Source organism: Globicephala melas, chromosome 4, assembly GCF_963455315.2.
Source record: "Globicephala melas chromosome 4, mGloMel1.2, whole genome shotgun sequence".
Classification (NCBI taxonomy): Eukaryota; Metazoa; Chordata; class Mammalia; order Artiodactyla; family Delphinidae; genus Globicephala; species Globicephala melas.
In genome coordinates, this window is record NC_083317.1 from 145,568,040 (window position 1) to 145,582,347 (window position 14,308).

Below are 14,308 nucleotides of genomic sequence, written 5' to 3' on the forward strand. Positions count from 1 at the left end.
ATGTGTGTGTGTGGGAGACACTAAGGCTTTCAAAGGCCAGACAGGTAACGTAAATGCGTATGGAATAAGAAAATAGTGAGTTGTGAGTACAGGTGAAAATGTAAAAATTAAGCCCTGCTTTAAGAAATTCAGTTTCCAAATTCTGAACACATTATGTTGGCAAAACAAGGCATGTGTACAAGGTACATTCCACTGATGTCTCTCTTTGGGTGGCAGGGGAGAGCATTTGTTTCACAGCCCTTGCTGGCAGTGGAAGGTAGTGAGATATTTCTGTGTTCACTGATGCAGTGAGGGTGTCAGATGTCCTTGAGCATCTATTTACATGGGCTGATTTCTACTCAGAAGAGACTGTTCTGAAGGTTTGTGTACAGTTACAGGGAACAGATCCTGGAAAGGAGTGGTGAGCTTGCTGTCCACCCACCCTTGTGCCAGAGCGTGGTGCAGAGTTGGGCAGGGTGATGTGTGAATGGAACCTCTAGGACTGTGCCTTAAATCACATGTATGTGTAGTGGCCCTGCAGCACCAGGGACCATGGAGTTACATCAGAGCCCTGTGTAGGGATGACTGTTTTCTGAGAAGCCCTGTGACCCGAGCAGCACAATGTGAGGCCCTAACAGCGCGTAACACAAAAGAACAAACACATCTTCCCCTACTGCTATAGAACAGACAGGGGGTGATTCTTTTTTTGTCATTATTTTGTTTTTGTTTTCAATTTAATTTTTATTTTATATTGGAGTATAGTTGATCAACAATGTTTTATTAGTTGCTGGTGTACAACGAAGTGATTCAGTTATACATATACATATATTCATTCTTTTTCAGATTCTTTTCCCATATAGGTCATTACAGAATATTGAGTAGAGTTCCCTGTGCTATACATCGGGTCCCTGTTGGTTGTCTCTTTTATATAGAGTAGTGTGTATTATATATGTCGATCCCAAACTCCTAATTTAACCCTCCCCCAACTTTTCCCCTTTGGTAACCATAAGTTTGTTTTTGAAGTCTGTGAGTCTGTTTCTACAGACAAATACAGATAAGTTCATTTGTATCGTCTTTTTAGGTTCTGCATCTAAGTGATGTCATATGATGTTAGACAGGGAGTCATTCTAACAGGAGACAGTGTCACCCCTCGGGGAAGCCCAACAGATGAGGAAAGAAGTGCGTCATTTGTAAAACTAAATTCCAAAATGATTTGACTGTTTGGTTATTTTTCATTCAAGCGACTTTGATGGGAAGTGAAATACTATTTTTATCCATGTATTAGAGAAAGCTTGAGCCCTGCCATGTCACGTCAGTCATGTCATTCTGAGCCCTCCTGAGTTTGGTGTAGATGGCAGATTCCAGAAGATGCCTGGGTGTGCAGGCTTCTTCCGGAGAGCATGGCTTTCCCCAGAGGGCTCTAGAAACCTTTACGTCTCAGGGCCTGAACAAAAGGGCAAAAGCTAGGGGAATCTGAATTTGAATGTCACGGTTACTTTCCTCTTATTCAACCACAGGCTGGAAAGTTCTTCGGAAACAAATAGACGAGGCCCTGATTTTGAATAAATGCCAGTGAACATTATACAGTTTCAAAATAGGCTAGTTACTAATTTTAGGAAAAATTATATTCAGAGATATTGCTACCTTGCAACTGTGGCCCATGTTTTGATGATGACATGTCAAGTTCTATCCTGTTATATCTGTACATCTATATTTGTATCTATATTTTATAAGAACCTTTCAAATTGAATCCTGTTGTCTGCATTTGAAAGATGGAAAATAGAGGCTTTGAAAAGTCAGCAACGTGCCCAGGATTACCCAGGAGGTGTTCAAACCCAAGCCTGATTGATTCCAAATCTGCAGTACCTACTCGGCTTCAGAAATCTCTGGACCTAACGTGTACCTCGCATTGACCATAATGTTTTGTAACCCACAGCTAGTTGCTCCACTATTATTTTCATTGCTTATCCATGTGGACATTATCCAGAACCTCCTCAGCCTTCTGGTTCACTGTCTGTGTGCACAGCATCGCATTAAGTTCAGCACTGAATCTATTTCATCAAGTCTCTTGGTCCACGGAGAAATGAGTCATCACTGGCCCACTGATCCCATAGGTTGGAGCTATGGGATCATCCACTCACCCCTTCATCGACAGTTTCTTTATTTATGTCTGCACTTGAGATGATTGTAAGTAGGAAGAAAACTCCTGGCCTGACTTTTCAAGAAACATAGATTCACATATATAAATATTTATCTTTGAGAGGAGCCTTTTACCCTTCACAACTAAGGGGGACAGAAACTTTCTGCATCTTTTTAACTGAAGAGAGACTCTGTTTCCTTCCAACTGTGGGTCACCGCTTTGTCTCATTCTTTTCAGATTCTTTTTTGAAAATAATTTTTTATGGTAAATTGATGTATGAAAAGCTGAACATATTTAATGCATACAATTTGATGATAATGTGTATTGGATTTAATGTACACAGTTTGGACATATACATACACCCAGCTGTGAAAGCATGACCACAATCAAGGTAATAGACATAACCATCCCCTCCAAGGTTTCCTTGTGTCCCTTTGTTTTGTGTGTAGGGGAGATAAGAAAATTTAACATGAGATCTACCCTCTTACATTTTTAAGGGCATGATATAGTATTAACTACAGGTACTATTTGCACAGCACATCTCCAGAACTTATTCATCTTCATAACTAAAATTTTATGCCCATTGGACAAGGGTTCCCTGTATATTGACCTTTGCAGAACATCCCATTTGGCACAAGATGATGACTTAATGAGTCTATTATGATGCTAAGGAACTGTTTGTTGAGAGAGAAACTCCTCGGAGCATATTTACTATTCCCTGTGCATCCCTGATTCCCAGAAAGAGATGGAAAATCTATGTAGAATAATCATATAAGTTTAGTATTAAAAATGCATTACCAAGAACTTACTTATGCAGAGGAAAAGAAATGTTTGCCTCTAAGATTTTCCCAGGAAGAAAAGATTATGCAAGGAAAAGAGAAAGTGTGGAGATACGTTTGATTTTGGGGTAGGGACTCTGTACTATGTCATCAAATGAACAATGAGCGAGGGGGAAACGGTGTAAACTGAGATTACTCTGGTGACTTGCAGTTCTGATCAACTTGTCAGGACGATGCAGAGGCTCATGTTTCACAAGCAAGAGCTCTGAACGATGGTTTTAGCGTCCCAGAGAGCTTGGTAACTGAGAAGTTTTCCACCTTATGGTGGATGTGTGTCTAATCACAGGAAGGAATCTTTTTTAAAATTATTTATTTGTTTGTTTTGCATTTCTCCACTCAGCAGCAGAAAATCTTGGACTGGAGCCCTTAGTTACACTCTGCTTGAGTGCCAATTTCCAGTGTTTTAAAATGAATCTTTCAATGAATACTAATGTTCTCAAAAGAAAGTACGCAGAGGCCAGCAAAACAGTGTTCATGGCTTCAGGATGAGAAAATGGGGAAAGCATTAAACTGGAAGTGCATGAACCCAATTTCTAATCCCAGCTCTGCTTTGTACCAACTGTGTGACCTTAGGCAACTCACCTTACCTCTCTCTGGGCCTTAGCTTTCTCCTCTGTAAAATAAGTAAAGACTTCTGAGTCGTCCAATACAATAGTCCCCAAGTATGTGAATTAAATTAAGATTCACTTTCTCAGTAACACTAGTGAACTTTAAAGTGCCACATGTGGTTAGTGGCTACAGTATTGCTAGCACAGATTGTAATCCATGTTCATCCTTAAAGAAAGTTCTTCTGAATAGTCTAGTAGAGATGATGTGTCTGTTCTATTCTAACTCAAAACTGTTGAATCTGTGCCCACATGCCATCTGTGTAAATCAGGATGATAAAGCATGGACTCCTGGCCCTAGAACAGTAGTGCTTGTCTGCTAAACTTGCTAATGAGGGTGGCATTTGTGACAGAGTGGTGAGGTATTGGCTGGGATCACTGTTCCCCCACCAAGCAGATGCAACATGAAACACGATGGAAAACCCCACCAAAGAAGAATGAAAGAGAGAGGGGCTGGCAGATGGCACCCCTGCATTCCCGTCCCCAAACCTCCCACGTGGTCAAACCTCAGAAAGGAGCAGAAATATTAGACCCAGCCCTCAGAGAACAAGGGTGTTTACTGTATACTTACCCGTAACCAGCTGATTCTGGATAATTCACAATTTAGAACCTGGTTAATGCTATAAAAACTCAATTCCAAAGAAACCTGTGTCTAGAGTAGCTAGCATCATAGGCTCAACTTCCCAGCAAACCATCAAGAAAATGCTACCCAGTACCATCTCTCTGGGCCTCAGAACATGGTATTCAGAAGACCAAATCGTGATCATTTCTGGTCATTCAGCTCCTGTCCTTTGGCCACTTAACTCCTATTCTTTCCTTGGACACAGCTGACTTTGGTTGCTCCCGTGGTCGTTGGTTTTTACTTTTTGAGTGGAGAGCTCAGAGCATAGAAAAGGGGCACGGTTAGAAGGATGTGGGGATTCAAGCCAAATGCAAATAATTCCTGCACATTTTTCATTCTAATGGAGTGCAATTGAATCCACAGCTGAACCTCATTTAATCGTGGCCTCGGGGTCTAGAGAGCTGGGCCAATGGAAAATCCACTGCAACAGTCTTTCAGCCTGAAGTTTACATTCTGTGCTCAACCCGTGTCAGCTCTTGCTCTAATAAAGTAGGACTGATCACAAACATTTATCTAGCACTAGTTATGCACTTGGAATGCTTCCCAATGCTTTGGATAGAATTGCTCGTGTAATCCTCAGGGAAACTTAGGAGGTAGATATTGTGAGGTGTTCCCATCTGACAGTGTGAAACTAAGGCACAAAGAGGTGAAAAGATTTGCATGAGGTCACAGAACTAGGAAATGAGGACCATGGATTCTGGACTCAGGGACTCTAGTTTCAGAGGACTCTGGTTTCCAGTTTAATCATGATGCTATATAGCTTTTCTAAATAAAATAGATTTTTAGCTGAAAGCCAGCTTGTAAATAGCAGAACTTTCGTAAATGAGATAGTTTCAAGGTTGACATGTTAGAAAACGAGGCAGAGCAGAGCGATTGTGAGAGGAATGCGGGTGAGCCTGGTTGACCCTGTTTCAACAAATCAGTGACCACACCGGTCATGCAAATTAAAACCCCAAACACATTCTTTCAACAGAAGCTCTCAGCTAATACAGCATTATTAATTCATTAGACTTTCACCTTCTCCTTACTGGGAAAGTGCAACAATGATGTAGTCAGAAGGAAGCACATGATAATGTCGATGGGGGCATAAAAAGGTGATGTAGAAAAGCAAGGAGTTGAGAGAATAAATTTGAAATGTAGGGGAGGAGCCCACTTGAGATTGGGTTTGAGCTGATGGTGTTTGTCATCTTTTAAGAGTGTACAAAGAAGTGCAGCAAGGGGCAAGGTACTTCTTCCTGCAATCCAGGCAGCTGCTACCCCATGGTTAGAGAATTTCCTATGATAGTAGTCAGGGTGAGACTCTTCCAGACACAGTATGAGAAAAGGCTAAGAGGTTAATGCACAGTCATACATCTAATATGATTTGTCAGGAAAACAACCCTCTCCTTTGAGGCAGTAGTATGAAATAGTTTAATGCTTTCCCTAAGACATTGAGGGTCACATGTAGTAACTTAAAAAAAAATCAGTTTATCTGAGTGCTATATGTCTACCTCTTTCACACTCACTTTGTATTGCTCTTTGGTGGTAAACATTCTGAAATTCATTTTAGAGACAGAGGCCGGCTTTAAGAAGATTTTGTCACTGTGTCCACTCCCATCACCAACATCCTCATTTCAGCACACATGCACACACTTGCACACACACCCACACACACACACTTCTCAATCTGAATTCCAGCGTGAAGTATCAAGTTCTATAAGCATTTAGCATTCCATTTTCCTGGATCTGTTATTTCTATTCACTTCCTTTTGCACCTCCACTCCCTTTCCTAAATGATCAGCTCCTCTCTGGAGGCAAGGTCTGTAGGATTCAGCCATTACTAGGTTTGTAATTGGTTTTGGCCATTTACTAGCTGTGTCAATATGGAAAATGGAAACTTTTCTTATCCCCTCAGAGCCTCATTTTCCTCATCTGTAAAATACAACTGCTGTTTCTGACTTCTCTGAGCTGTTGGGTGCAGATCAAACGTCTAGGGCGTAATAGATGTTTAAAGGATCAGTTTCTTTTGCTGATTTCTTCCGTTCTTAGCTCTAGAGCGTGGACAATGGTAGATATTAGTAAGCTCATCGAATGTTTGTATGAATGAAAGAGGATGGATTCTCAGTACATGGCAATGGTTCTGAGCTCAACACAGTAAAAACATCTCCGGAGCACACTATTAATTCGATTTTGATCCCTTACTTTCCTAAGTTCTTTTCTCTGTCTTTTTACAGGCTGTGCATCCCAATCCTTTTTGGTCGTACCATTATAATGGCATATCTGACTCTGCAGATATGTGGGTTCACTATGAGCTGTGTAGCCCTAATAGCTAGGAAGATGATGAAAATAATTCAGAATAAAAGCAAGCAGTTGAATCCAATCAAGGTTAAGATAGCATGCATTACAAATTTTCTTGAATAGACAAGAGAATAAGATACTGATAGGACTCCCACTCAAGGTAGTAGGCCATTTGCCTTGTTAAACTCTTAAAGTCTCCACCACAGTGATCATAAAAAGCATGGAAATAAATTTTAATCAAGGTCCTAGACAGTATCTCTAGTTGTTTTTTGTTTTTTGTGGTACGCGGGCCTCTGACTGTTGTGGCCTCTCCCGTTGTGGAGCACAGGCTCCGGACGCGCAGGCTCAGCGGCCATGGCTCACGAGCCCAGCCGCTCCGCGGCATGTGGGATCTTCCCGGACCGGGTCACGAACCCGTGTGCCCTGCATCAGCGGGTGGACTCTCAACCACTGCACCACCAGGGAAGCCCTCTCTAGTTCTTATGTAACCTTTACTAGTTGAGACAGTGACTTCAAAATTGTTTAGATAATATAACTCTTGTTAACAAATAAGAATCTTTTAGCATTGAGAAAATTTGGAAATAAATGTAGGGATGCTTAAGAGAATTATGGTATTAATATTGTGTATTAAATATGTGCTTGACATCTTAAGAGTTTGTAATATTTAAAACAATTTTGTCTTTGAGAGTAACGTATCAGCTTTATGATTCCAATGTGCAACAGCAATTGATTTAAATGAGTGATTTGAGATTGAAGTTTTCACCATGCAATGTGAGACTGTTTAATACAAATTTAAAATTTCTATTTTTATAAGTTTAATTTCTAGATTTGAAAAAGGAGTGATTTAGGTGCTTGAGAAGATTTTTCACATGTCAAGTATTTGAAGTTCTTAAAAAAGAAATTTAATGTATTAAATTTATAAAATGAGTTTAAAATATTCAAAAGAGTTAAAAATTTGAAGTTTTAAATAGGACAGAATATTAGTTGAAGTCCCTTTAAAACTGTGTTAGATTTTGCTAAATTTATAAGTAAAATAAAAAGATTTGTAAGTAGAACTTAAAACAAAAAAAAACTAGAATATTTAATTAATTGTAATAAATTAAATATTAATATTAAATGACTTCTGGATAATCTTTTCTATTAATGTCTTCCTAGGGAACCCGAAATCTTACCTCAACAGCTCATTAAACCTAGTTTTTTTCATTCTTCTTTTGGTGACTATCCCAGCAATGAATTGGGGAGTTGGATGTCAGCCACCTGAAAGGTCCGTGTTATGGGGTCTGAACCAGCACTGAAATTAATCAGGAAAATGACTTCAGGCAGCTCAGATCTCCACACACAATGTTGTCTATAATGGGCAAAGTGTAAATATAGTCTTCTCTCTCAGAGATGCCCACCTTCTTAGGTGAATAAAGAAAGATAAGAAGGGAAGAAAATAAAAAAATAACACAAAGTAAGAGCAACAGGAAAATGAAACAAAATAAAAACAAAGCAGAAATCACCAGCCCTGAACTGAAGTTAGCTCTGCTGGAAAAGTTGGTACAGTCAAGCAGAAAACAAAGCATGATGGGAGATGTCATTCCAGCATGATGAAGAGTGATGTATCCTAATAGCTAAATGTCAAGCCATTTCATATGCATTACAAAAAAGACAACTGGAGTGAGAACAGGAACTGCAGAAAAGTGGCAAGCATTTAACCTTCATGAGAGTATTTCAGAAGGTATTTTGTTGCTTTATGCCTATAAGGTATGTCTGTCCATAGTGAGTGAAAATGACCATCTGTAATCAGTTACAAGTACCAAAATATAGTGACATAAAAGGTAATTTCAAATGAATCACAGCCTTGTATTATATTAGTACATATAATAAATGCCTTATTTTGAATATATACAATTGTATTAATGGACACTTAGCTCCTCACTAATAAATGTTAAACAAAAATAAAGAATATCGGTTTGAACCATATGCTGAGTTATGGCCTGTTGGGGGCCCACATGACCCAGTTTAGCCCTCTTATTTATCCAGGGGTGGAAGTTATGCTACAGGAAAATATGCTACAGAAAAATACGATACCCAGGTACATATAGTAGAGACTATATTCCCCCAAATAAAATCAATGTTTCGTTTAGTTTGGCATCACTGTGATGCCAGAAACACCCTGCTTTATCTCCCCCCTTTTCTAGCTAATCCCTCTTTGGTGTTTGAGCTAGCATTTAGTAATCTAATGTGCTGCTAAATATGGCACTGTTTTAAGTTTTCTTCTAACAGATTTTTGTTTTAAATAAAGAGAAGGCTCAGAATATTTCAAGGTGTTTTAACATTTCCATTTTCTGAAAAATATTTCAGAAAATTTTCTGAAATTTTTAAAAATTTTTTTCTGAATTTTTAAAAATTTTTTTAATTTTTAAATTAAAATTTTTAAAAATTTCTAAAAATTTTCTTAAAAAATATTTTGATCTGGATAGAATATAATCATTTGAAAACACAATTTAACAGTCTTCTTGTCCAACGCAGTTAAGACAGTGCATCTGAGGAGAAAATAATTTACATTTACTGAATTCCTTCCAGGTGCCAAACAAGCTTGAACCATAGTCCTTGAGAGATGCAATTTTGTCATCTCTCTACCTTTGGTACTTGGCACTAAGTCATGTCCAGCAAGAGTTTGTTGAAATGTACCAACTTACTAATGTAAAGGAGTCACTTGTTTATAAGGTCCAGCTCCTGACAGAGAAGTGAGGGCTGTAACAGAAGCCTTCAGAAAGTTCTTGGAAACAAAGTAGAGAAAATGATGACTTCTAGACATGGGAGATGTGGGTTAGCTATAATTTTAGGGACTTCAACTACACTTGGATCAAATTTCCATAAATTTCTACAGCATTAGGGATTTTCTTTTCTTTCTTTTTTTTTTTTTTTTGATAGGCAAGAAGTGGATTTATTTAGAGAGATTCACATTCCATAGACAGAATGCGGACTGTCTCAAAAGGCGAGAGTGACCCTGGGAGAAACACACTCCACGGACAGAGTATGGGCCATCACAGAAGGTGAGCGGCACTAAGAATTTTCAATGGATATTCTTACTTAAGTGGCATGGTTTCATTTATAAAGCCAGTGGAAAGAAGCTGAAATGTATGTAGAAAGGAAAATGTGAAAATAGGAAGGCAAGAATCAGAGAATAGAGTAGGCATTCTGATAGTAATGGGTCATGTCAGTGTCCATCCACTGAAATGAGATTGCTCTAGACAGAAACAATTTTAAAAATCAGCTGAGACTGAGTTAGACCACACATTTCTGCCAAAATATTGTGTGTGTGTGTGTGTGTGTGTGTGTGTGTGTGTAGTGTGTCTGTCTGTCTGAGAAGTCAGTTGTTTATTCTGACATTCTGATTGTCTGGAACAGTGTCAGGAAATCCATGCAGTGGATTCTTGCATTTGGGTTAAGATATAGTCCCTGCAAAGATCTTATGAGACACTATTACATTTCTTATTTTAAATAATCATTTAGCCACATTTCTCCTTAGCCAATGGTTTTCTGGTCACACATACTGAACAATAGCTTCAGTTGTTTTTTGCTTGACTAATTGTCATAAATCCTCACACCTAGACCGTGTCTCAACACAAAAGAAACTTTCAGGAAATGTCAGTGTTGATGAGTTTTTGCTGAGAAAATTAAACCCAACAGAGACTTCTCCTCCTGGTAACTAGGAGAAAAGCCCTATTGTTTCTTTGGGCCTGAGAGACTAATGATTTAAGCTGATAGATTATTAAATTTTCCTGTTTTAATACATTTATAAAAATACATGTATCAAATAAGTGAATTCTGCAAATTCCACACTGTATTTCAAAGTGCTGGTCACTAGTCTATTGTAAAGTGTTGTAAGACACATATAAAAATATTTAAGGCCCTTCTGAGAGCTATAAAATGACAATGACCGTCTACTGTTTAAACCCAAATACTAGGCCTAGTCCAGTCTCCTGAACTTGCGGATAATTTAATGAAAATTTCCTGAATAATGAACTGTTGCTACAATCAATTCAATGAGAAGAAAAAATAAATAAATCAACAAATTTGTGTCAACTAGGTAAAATGACAAATTAACAACGTTTTATTTTACATCTGGTCAGTCAAGAGGAAGACTCTCTTCAGATGCTCGCAAGCCTCAGAACCCACACCCATCTCTGAATGGCTGGCTGGTGAATCAGGAGTCCTCTTGAGGCAATTATAGAGAAAAAGAGGGAGAAGAATATGTTTCTCAGCCACTAAGTTTCCTATTAGTCTGTGTAGAAACAGAAAAGCGTTCAAAGTTTATTTTATTATTTTTTTCTTAAGAAAAAAAAGTTTTCTTAAACTTTGTAAGAAAGCAGACCACAATTTTTTTTAAAAAGTTTAATATGGGCTTCCCTGGTGGCGCAGTGGTTGGGAGTCCACCTGCCGATGCAGGGGACGCGGGTTCGTGCCCCGGGCCGGGAAGATCCCGCATGCCGCGGAGCGGCTGGGCCCATGAGCCGCGGCCGCTGGGCCTGCGCGTTTGGAGTGTGCGCTCCGCGGCGGGAGAGGCCGCAGCGGTGAGAGGCCCGCGTACCGCAAAAAAAAAGAAAAAAAAAAAAAAGTTTAATATTCTGCTAGATGTATAAAATGATGATCTTGCAAGGAAGAGAAGGAAAAAGATCACGATGCCTCTGTCAGAGCATTTTGCTTCTGTGTCCTGTACTCCAAACTCCTTCTTACAGAAAGACGTGAAAGAAGTCTCATGACCACAGCCTTCTCATCCATCCCTACTCATTTTCGCTTGGCCATCCTGTGCTGCTTAAATGTCAGCTAGATACAGACCACCCCAAAATATAATCTCCAGCCCAAATCACTTGACTGAACTCCATTTATGGGTCCCCAGTTGCTTATGGGCAAGATCCACCCGAGGGCTGCATGGACGTCTCAGATTTAGGGTGCTCAAAACAGATATTGTCTTTTGTTTTTTTAACCAGCCTACCCTCTTCTGTAGTGAATAGGTCTATGATCCACAGTCACCAAAACCAGAAACTGAGACATCACAGGGAACTCCTCTCTCCCTCCCCCCTCACACGTGAGAGATATTCATCATCACTGATGATCTGTACATCTATACATGATCTATACACTGATGACCGATACATCACTGAGATCTATTCATTCCACATGTGCAGTATATCCTAAGTCCATATATTCCTCTCTGTTCCCTGTGCCGCTGCTAACTGCAGAATTGCTTTACAATTTAAAAAGTTAATTTCATTTTAATTAATTTAACTTTCATTAAAAACTTTCTTATTTTTAAATTAGAACTCGGGGGGATCGAAATAAAATTCTAATGCAGTCTCATTACAAAGAAAAATAAAAATATCTATAGAAGTATACATAATAAAGTCTCTTACATTTCCCCACCTCACTCTCATCTCCAGAAGTAGCAATTATTAACATATTATCTAGTGTCCTGCCAGATCTTTTTCTATGCATTCAAGGAAATATGCACTTATACACATAATCATAGCTATTCAAACATGAATGGAATTACAGTGTCTTGATTAATAATACTGTGTTAACCATGTCTTGGAGATTATTCCATATTAGTATATATAATAATATCTAACACTTGTTTAGTAATAACTATGTGCTAAAAAACTGTTCTAAGTGTTTGATATGTATTATCTCACCTAATTATCACACTGTATCTGTGTAGTTAGTACTATAAATAATATCCCTATTTCACACATCAGAAAATAGAGGCATATAGAAGTTCACTAACTACAGATAAAATAGACTTAAAAATGATTTAGCTAAGTTGCAGAATATAAAGCCAATTTAGATTTCTATATACCAGCAACAAACAAACTGAAAATATTAAAATACACAATAGCATAAGAAATCAAGTAACTAAGAATAAATAGAACATGTTGTAAACTAAAAGTTATAAAACATAATTGTGTGAACTTAAAAAAACACCTAAATGGAGAGAGAGATCATGTCCCTGGAAGATTCTATTTTGTAAAAAATTAAGGTTCTCCACAAATTGGTCTATAAAATCAATATTATTAAAATCCCACAGAGGTATGTGTATACAAATGAAAAGGGCCAAGAATAGCCAAAACAATACTGAAGAAGGTCAATGTGGAAGAAAAATTAGAGTCAAGTACCACATTTATTTTAAAGGAATAGGAAGATGGTATGGACAGCAAAACACATGTCACAGAATATAAGCTCAGTAACAGATTCATCCTTACACAGTCACTTGATTTATGAAAAGGGCACAACTGCAGAGAAAGTGGGAAAGGATGGTCTTTTCAATAAATGGTGCTAGAACAGTTGAATACCCACAAGAAAATGAAATCTTGACAATATCTTTTAACACACACACACACAATTCCAAATGAATTGTATACATTTTTTTTAACATCTTTATTGGGGTAAAATTGCTTTACAATGGTGTGTTAGTTTCTGCTTTATAACAAAGTGAATCGGTTATACATATACATATGTTCCCATATCTCTTCCCTCTTGCGTCTCCCTCCCTCCCACCCTCCCTATCCCACCCCTCCAGGCGGTCACAAAGCCCCGAGCCGATATCCCTGTGCCATGCGGCTGCTTCCCACTAGCTATCTACCTTACGTTTGTTAGTGTGTATATGTCCATGACTCTCTCTCGCCCTGTCACAGCTCACCCTTCCCCCTCCCCATATCCTCAAGTCCATTCTCCAGTAGGTCTGTGTCTTTATTCCTGTCTTACCCCTAGGTTCTTCATGACATTTTATTTCTTCTTAAATTCCATATATATGTGTTAGCATACGGTATTTGTCTTTTTCTTTCTTTCTGACTTACTTCACTCTGTATGACAGACTCTAGGTCTATCCACCTCATTACAAATAGCTCAATTTCACTTCTTTTTATGGCTGAGTAATATTCCATTGTATATATTTGCCACATCTTCTTTATCCATTCATCCGATGATGGGCACTTAGGTTGTTTCCATCTCCGGGCTATTGTAAATAGAGCTGCAATGAACATTTTGGTACATGACTCTTTTTGAATTTTGGTTTTCTCAGGGTATATGCCCAGTAGTGGGATTGCTGGGTCATATGGTAGTTCTATTTGTAGTTTTTTAAGGAACCTCCATACTGTTCTCTATAGTGGCTGAACCAATTCACATTCCCACCAGCAGTGCAAGAGTGTTCCCTTTTCTCCACACCCTCTCCAGCATTTACTGTTTCTAGATTTTTTTGATGATGGCCATTCTGACTGGTGTGAGATGATATCTCATTGTAGTTTTGATTTGCATTTCTCTAATGATTAATGATGTTGAGCATTCTTTCATGTGTTTGTTGGCAATCTGTATATCTTCTTTGGAGAAATGTCATCCTTCAATTTTTAATTTTTTTTTTTTGCGGTACATGGGCCTCTCACTGATGTGGCCTCTCCCGTTGTGGAGCACAGGCTCTGGACGCGCAGGCTCAGCGGCCATGGCTCATGGGCCCAGCTGCTCCGCGGTATGTGGGATCCTCCCAGACCGGGGCACGAACCCGTGTCCCCTGCATCGGCAGGCGGACTCTCAACCACTGTGCCACCAGGGAAGCCCCCATCCTTCAATTTTTTATTAAAGTTTTTAAAGTTAGAAAATTCTGAGTATGATTCAATTTCTCATGGGTAATGGCCAAAAGACTTACACCTCTCTACTGGTTGTCATGGGTTTTTAACAATAAGTGCACACTGATGCATGAATGCAAAGTCAGAAAACGATGAGAAGTATTAGAAATTATTGGAAGAATTCTGAACTGAAATTGCAATTCACATTAATCAGGTTTTCCATGCATAGCTCATAGCAGATA